This window comes from Chinchilla lanigera, unplaced genomic scaffold, assembly GCF_000276665.1.
Source record: "Chinchilla lanigera isolate Chin_1 unplaced genomic scaffold, ChiLan1.0 scaffold00155, whole genome shotgun sequence".
Classification (NCBI taxonomy): Eukaryota; Metazoa; Chordata; class Mammalia; order Rodentia; family Chinchillidae; genus Chinchilla; species Chinchilla lanigera.
In genome coordinates, this window is record NW_004955556.1 from 1,858,948 (window position 1) to 1,866,495 (window position 7,548).

The 7,548-nt window shown below is 34.0% G+C and overlaps 1 protein-coding gene across 8 annotated transcripts in view; it reads left to right on the plus strand.

Annotated features, from left to right (window-relative positions):
* The window catches only part of Ptpn20 (protein tyrosine phosphatase, non-receptor type 20), a 92,386-nt gene that overhangs the window by 8,015 nt on the left and 76,823 nt on the right, over positions 1-7,548 (plus strand). Inside the window, exon 2 of one of the 8 annotated variants that reach the window (XM_005412601.2) lies at positions 6,567-6,626. The exons of the other annotated variants lie outside the window; for them this stretch is intronic. The gene's annotated coding sequence lies outside the window, so the exon portion shown is untranslated. The remainder of the gene's footprint in view (positions 1-6,566; positions 6,627-7,548) is intronic. 8 annotated transcript variants of the gene reach the window in all.

Sequence of the window (7,548 nt, forward strand, 5' to 3'; positions counted from 1 at the left end):
TATCTGGTCCCCATTGTATTATCTTTGCACCTTTCATGAAAATTATTTGTCCTGATGTATGAGTTACTGTGATCTCTTTTTCTCTTCTTTTGAGATATATGTCTTGCACCAATACTATGTTGTCTGGATGTTTCATTTCTTCATTTCTATGTATTATAAGAAGGTGCTGGTCAGTAAAATAAAGGAAGAGAAAATCATAAAGGTATGGAAATTAAAAAAGAAGACAAAGTTGTCTCTATTTACAACAGCGTGATTGTTTTATAGGAAATCCCAGGCATTTACAAAAAGATAGTAGAAATAAGTGGCTTTAACAAAGACTCAGGATGTGTGGCCAATATACAAAAACTAGTTGCATTTCTCAATACTGGCAGTGAACCACTGGGAATTAAAATTTTAAAGATACCATTTACAACTGAATGAAAAAGAAAAAAAATCTTAGGGATAGGTCTAATGAAGTTCAGCAATATTTGAACACTGAAAAACATAAAACATTTGAGAGAAATTAAAGAAAACCAAACGGAGATGTATATTGCTTCTGTTTGTATTTTATTGATATATTTTAATCCATATAGTGATTTTTTTCAAAAAAAAAGGTTCTGGTCTAGAATATCTTTCATCTTGACATCAAGATTATTGTAGTGTCATAGTTGGGAAGTGTTTCTGCTTGTATTTTCTGAATAATTTTTTTCAGAGAAAAGGTAATGTCTTTATTTGTATACAACTGAAGTATAACTGAAATAATCTGTTTCCAGGTGGGAACGACAGTTGAAATTTCTTCCAAACCAGTGTTGTTTTTCAGTTTTTATTAGTACATATTTGCATTACATAATGATTACATTCCTTGTGTGGAGTTGGTCCATGTGCATAACACATTTTGATTCTTTTCTTCACCCCCTTTTCTCTCTCCTCCATCCCACTGACTAGATCACCTTCCAATTTGAACAAAATTTATCTTTCTACTTCTTGTTATCTTTATTTAGCTCTTTATTTCTGTTTTGTGTTTCTCATATAAGAGAAACCATGTGATATTTATCTGGCTGATTTATTTCATAGTTTTAAGGTACTGCTATTTCTGTGAAAATGACCTGGGTTTAGCTCTTATGGCAGAGTGGCAGAGTAATACTCTGTGATATATGAATACCATTTTCTTTATTCATTCATCTGTTGATGGGCATATACACCATATGAAAGGTTTAGCTAATTATGAATTGTGCTACTATAAATATGGGTATGTATATATTACTGTAATATGATGTCTTTAACTCTCTCAGGAACATATCTAGAAGGGAAGTAGCTGGGTCAAATGGTATTTCTAGTTTTAGTTTTTGAGAAGTCTCTGTACTGATTTCCATAATGGTTTTACAAGTTTACATTCCCACAAACAATGTCGGAGGGTTCTTTTTTCCCTGCAGCCTCAACAGCATTTGTTATTATTTGATTTATGGATGATACCCATTCTTTCTGGAATGAGATGAATCTTAATGTTGTTTTAATTTGCATCTCTGATGACCAGCAGTATTGTACATTTTTTCATATATTTATTGACCATTTGTACTTCTTCTTCTGTGAAATGTATATTCATTTCAGTTACCCATTTTTGATTGGGTTTTTTATTTTGGGTGGTCTTTTTTTGATTCTTAATATATTCTAGGTATTAGTCCTGTGTCTGAGGAATAGCTGGAAAAATTTTTTCCCATTCTGTAGGTTGCCTCTTCTGGAAAAATATTTTTCCCATTCTGTTGGTTGTTTCCTGTGTAGTGCAGAAGCCTTTTAATTTGGTACAATATGATCCCATTTGTTGATTCTTGGTATTCTTGGTACCATTAGATTCTGTTCAGAAAATCCTTGCCTTTATCTAAGTGTTTTACTTAGATAAAGTAAAGTAAGCATTTTTGCTGTAGCATTTAGATCTTTGATCCATTTTGATTTTAGTTTAGTACATGGTATGATATATCGGTTTATATTGATTGTTCTACATGAAAATAGTCAGTTTTCAACATTTTGCATGCTATTGTTTTTCCTTAAAATTTGGTAGAATTTAGCAGGAAACTAGTGGACAAAGAATTTTCTTATGTTGATTTTATACTGTGGACTCAGTTTCTTCTTTTGATCACTTTTTAGGTTATGTATACTACTCAGTTCTTTATGAGGGGACTTTTTATTTCAGTGCTAGAGATTGAATTCAGGGCCTTGGAAAATATTTTTTAAAGGAAGTAGTCCTTTCCATCTTTATTATCAAATTTGGCATATATTTATTTATAATACTTATTGCCCTTTTAATGGCTCTACATTATAATATGTAATGAAGTCCTTTATTTCATTTCTGATTTTGTTTTTGTTTCACTTTTCCTTTCCTGCCTCCTTTCCTCTCTCTCTCCCTTCCCCCATTTCCCTCTCTATCCCTACCTCTTTCCTCCTCTGTAGTATGACATAGCTGCATTTTTCAAGACGGTTAGCCCTAGCCACACATGGCTATGTAAATGTACATTAAACGAAGTAAAGTTAAAAATTGAGTTCCTCAATTGCATTTTAAGTGCTCAGTAGTGTCAAGTAGCGACTATGGTGGACAGTGTGGCTATAGAATATTTCAACCATCACACAAAATTCCTCGGACTGTGCTAGTCCAGGCATGTTCATTCTTCTTGATCTCTTCAAAGACTGGCTTTGGTGTTACAGATTTTTCTGTTTCACTGACTTTTGCTCTTTATTTTTCTTGCTTTGGATTTAATTTCTTCTTAAAAATTTTCTTTAGGTAGAAATTTAGATGATTGTTTTTTCCCAATAAAAACATTTACTACTGTGAATTTCATCCAAGCACTGTTTTAACTGTACGCATATTTTGGTATGTTGTATTTTTTACTTCCATTCCATTTTAAATGTTTTATAATTCGTTTTGTCATTTATTTTAATTTAGTTACTTAGAAATGTATTATTTAGCTTCCAAAAATGTGAAAAATTTTTAGATTTATTTGTTAATTTCTGTGTTAACTTTATTTTTATTTCTTTGTTTTTAAATGTATATTTCAGTATAATTTTTTAATGAGTTACATTTAGACCCAGAATATGGCCTAGCTTTGTGAATGTTCCATGTCCACCTATGTGATTATCATAATATTGCAGTAAGTCTTGAATTCCTATACTTCTAGTCTTCTAACTTTGTTCTTTCTTAATATTTTGTTGGCTGTTCTATTTTTTTTCCCTTTGTATATAAACTTTAGAATTAGTTTGTTGATATCTACAACATAACTTGCTGGAATTTTTATTGAGATTGTATTGAAAATGTAAATCACATTAGGAAGAATTGAGATACTAACAGTGTTAAGTCTGCCCATCAACGTGAAATACTTTTCCTTTTTTTAGATCTTTGCTATCTTTCATCAGAGCATCATAAAGTTCCTCAGATAGTATATATATATATATATATATATATATGTATGTATATATATGTATATATTAGATTAATACTATACAGTTCATTTTGAGGGAAGCCCCTATAAATAGTATTGTGTTTTAAATTCCAATTCCTGTTGTGAATTGGTGTTAGTTAGGAAAGGAATTGACTTTTGCATATGAACTTTGTGTTTTGTAGCTTTGGTTAGTAGTTCCAGGAGTTCTTACTGTTGTGTATTCTTTAGGATATTTTATTTACATAGGTGGTCTGTTATCTGAGAAGACATTTTATTTTTTTCGTACCAATCAGTATACCTTTTCTTTCTTTATTAAATCATCTAGGACTTCTGATATGATTTTGAATAGGATTGGTGAGAGAAGAAAACCTTGCCCTGTTACCCATTTTAGAATATCTAGTTACCCTCCATTAAGTTACTTGTAGATTTTTTGGTTGATATTCTTTACTTAGCTGAGGAGGTTCTGTTCTGGCCCAATTTTCTGAGGATTTTTTTCAAGAACAGAATTTGGACTTGATCAAATGCTTTTTTTCTTCATTTGTTGAAGTAATTCCTCGTGTCTTTATCTCAAATAATGACCTGCATACTGTAGTCACTGAAAACCTCCTGAATTAATCTAGATTTTTCACAGTCTTAATCTGTGATTACACAGGACATACACTGTGATTCAGGACACAGAAAGTGCAGTGGCCAGGCAATCATGTCCACTCTGGGTTACTTGGTGGTGGGTTCAGGTGACCAGACTGAGGATCTCACAGTTATCTGTTGTCCTTTCCTTTTTATCCATGAGTCAGTCACTAGGCAACTTCAGTCAGTCCTAATGATGCAACCCCACCCCTCCAACCCCAAGGCTGATTGTCATTTGCCATTGTTCAGGAGCAGCCTTGTTTCCAGAAGTGAAGACTCAGGCATTGTGACCTTACTACAGGGCAGTGGTTTTCCATTTTTCGCCATTAATCTGATGGGCGCCTGGGTAGGCACAGAGGAGGGAAAATATGGAAAGATGAGCTAGAAAGGAAAGATTTTTGGATGTAGAAAACTTAGTTCTTTTTTTAATCAGCCTGTAGAAGCTCAATTCAAACCATTAAGTCATGTAGAAAGCTGTAAGTTTGGTTTTCTCTTCTCCCTGTAACTTTTCGCAGGAGAATAGCAAATGAGGGTAGGGAATAGAAGCATCCCTTTTCTTTTCTCTTTCTTTACCCCAGGGTCCCTTAGAGGAGCTGATTATAGTTCTTAGTTCAGAGAATAGGATTACAACCCTAGCAAATGATCTTCAGTGTTTTAGGGAGAGGCTTATAAACTTTAAAATTTTTGTATCTGTAAAAGATCTATATTGCTAAAACTGTTGCTCTAAATATATTATTTTATACATTAGATGACTAAAAATTAAGGACAAGATTGGCCTTTAAGGGTAGTTGGATGTAATTTGGTGGGGTTGGAAATTTTTCTGTCTCACTTTTCATTTTGCCAGTTCAGATGTCTGTCTGTTCTTCAGGTGACTGACTTTGAGAAGGTTCATATCATAAAAGCATCTAGTTTGGAGTCAGAGTCTTTGGGAAATAGGCAAGACAGGAATAGTGGAAGGAGAGTCTGAGTTGCAGGTGGGAGCAGCAGTGGTGTTTAACAGTTTTACTTGGAGTCTGCCCTGGTTTAATTATCTTTTATTGGCCCTGTTACTTTAATCTTATTTACATATGCCCATTTGTTGTATATTATGAGGCATTTGTCTGTTTTCCCTCTCTTGGTAAGCAGAATAAGTCAGATTTCACTGGGCAGATATATTTTATATTAAGGAAATATTAGCTTGTTACTTCCTAAAACATTTTTATAGAAGTGGTCAGATGTAGGTAGACCTTGTGTGCAGAATTGTTTACAGTAGTATATAGACTATGGAGTCACTTTTAAAAGGTGTTTTGAATGATTTGTTTCTATCTATGCCATTCTAATAATTGGTACAGGATTGGTGAGAGGGTGTCTCATAGTAATAGGAGTCCATAGTTTGCAAGTTGGATAAGCATTGTTGACATGAGCTTCTAATGCTTTTGGAACTTTAAATTGTCCATTGTCCAAAAGGTTGTCACAGTAATCCTTAATGAGCTTGATGCTTACATAGGAGGATGACAGTTTATTCTTTTTTAATTTTTAAAATTATTTTAAAAATAAAAGAAGGAAAACATATTAACAGACATCCATTTACAAAATAGCATAAGAACAATACAAGCAATACTGAATTACAGACAGAGTGGTAGGAAATTAACAATGGTTGTTGTATGACGTATTGATATCTTCAAAGTGGTTTCTCAGGAAAACAAATAGAGACATGCAAGATTGATCAAATAAGTAATCATTAACTGTTCTTTCAGTAAAGCGATAGAAGTCAGTAGTACAACTATGTTAGCTATCCTGTATATACATATATACATAATTTCCCTTTCTTTTCTTTTCTCTTTTCCCTCATCCTAGTTGCTCTTTATTTTTGGGCATTTTCCTTTTGTTTCACAACAATTTATGTTCATGACTATGTCTGCTGGGTAACAACTATATTTTTAACATTTAAACTTTCACTAATAACTTGTTACTGTTTCTATACAATTATTTCTATATTACTTATATTTTACTGAAGTAGATTATTTATGTTTATATAGCTTTTTAAAATCAGCTTTATGGAAGTATAATTATGTGTAAAAATGTTAACCTGTGTATAAAGATGGTTTTCTTCTTTCCTTCCTAATCTGAATCCCTTTATTTCTTTTTTCTTCCTGATTGCACTGGACAGAATTGTTAGTAGCTCTGGGGGCAACGTGTCACCCTTCACTCCTCCCTACTTCCCAGGAGCTCCCAGCTCTCCCATACTTGTACCACAAAGAATGATTAATAAGCATTGAATAAAAATTGATTAAGGGTAACTTTACTTTTACTATGAATACTGGTTACATTTATCATTAAACAGCAGCAACACAATTCTTTAAAAATCTAAACTAAAAACAGTTCCTAAAGGGCATAAGACATGTCAATAATATAGTCCAAGATGCTTGTGCTGGGAATTAATCACAGGAAACACAGCTTTCACAAGGACCTCTAGTCCCAGGGTGACTGCACATAGGGTAGCATGTATCATCAGCCCTGAGCCTTTGGGTCTTTTTCACCCTCTTTTCCTAGGCTGGCATCCGTCTCTGAGAGATGGGTATAATAGCACTGTCAGAAGCCTCAGCCCTGGAGGTAAGATTGCCAGGGAAAGGTGCTGAGAGTATCATTTCTAATTCTGTTTTGGCACCTTGCTCACAAACTTAAGTTCACTATGAAGGGTTGGTCTTCAATGTAGAGTCAGATAGACTGCCAGGAGCACCCCAGTGGAGAATCAAAGCATATGTACAGTATTCTTGGCTCTTACTTTAAGTCATCCTAATTCTTGAAGAAAAATGTCCTACTTTTTTTGCCTGCACAAGCCAAAACTTTTTTTTTTCTTTTCTTTTTCTGATCAGATGGGATCACTTTGTGCCATATTGGAACTTCCTTCCTCTATTCCAGAATAAGTATACAGATTTTAGGTTTTCACCTTCCCAGAACTGGTTGGTTGACTTTCTGCACTATAGAACCTTCCATTGGAGTGGGACGGAAACCTTTATCTCAGGGATGTGATCATAGGTCCCCAAATACAATTCACAGTTTTTTCCTCAGACTAAATTTATATCTTGTAAATGAGATGTCTAACATTCCAGTGTTCTTGATATGGATATGAAGATTACCATGTGATGCTCACTCTTTTATGAAATTTACTATTAATCAATAGACATTTTAAGAGTGTCTGCAATGTGCTAGTCACCAACGATGCAAAAGTGAAGGAGCCAGGGTTCAAGATGCTCATTGGTCCATTCGGGTATAATGGAGGGTGATGGTGATAGTGGTGAGTCCAGAGGTCATAAAGCATAAAAGCTGTAGGGGAAGCACTTGTAGGAGCTCATTTAGCCATGCTAGGGGGTGGGTATGAAAACCTTTCATGATATTTCCTGAAAAGTTTTCTTTGCTTTTATTTTTATTTTATTATTATTATTTTTTTTTTTTTTCTCTGGTACCGGGAACCGAACTCACAACATTGTGCTTGCCAGGCAGGCGCTTTGCCGCTGAGCTAAATCCCCAGCCC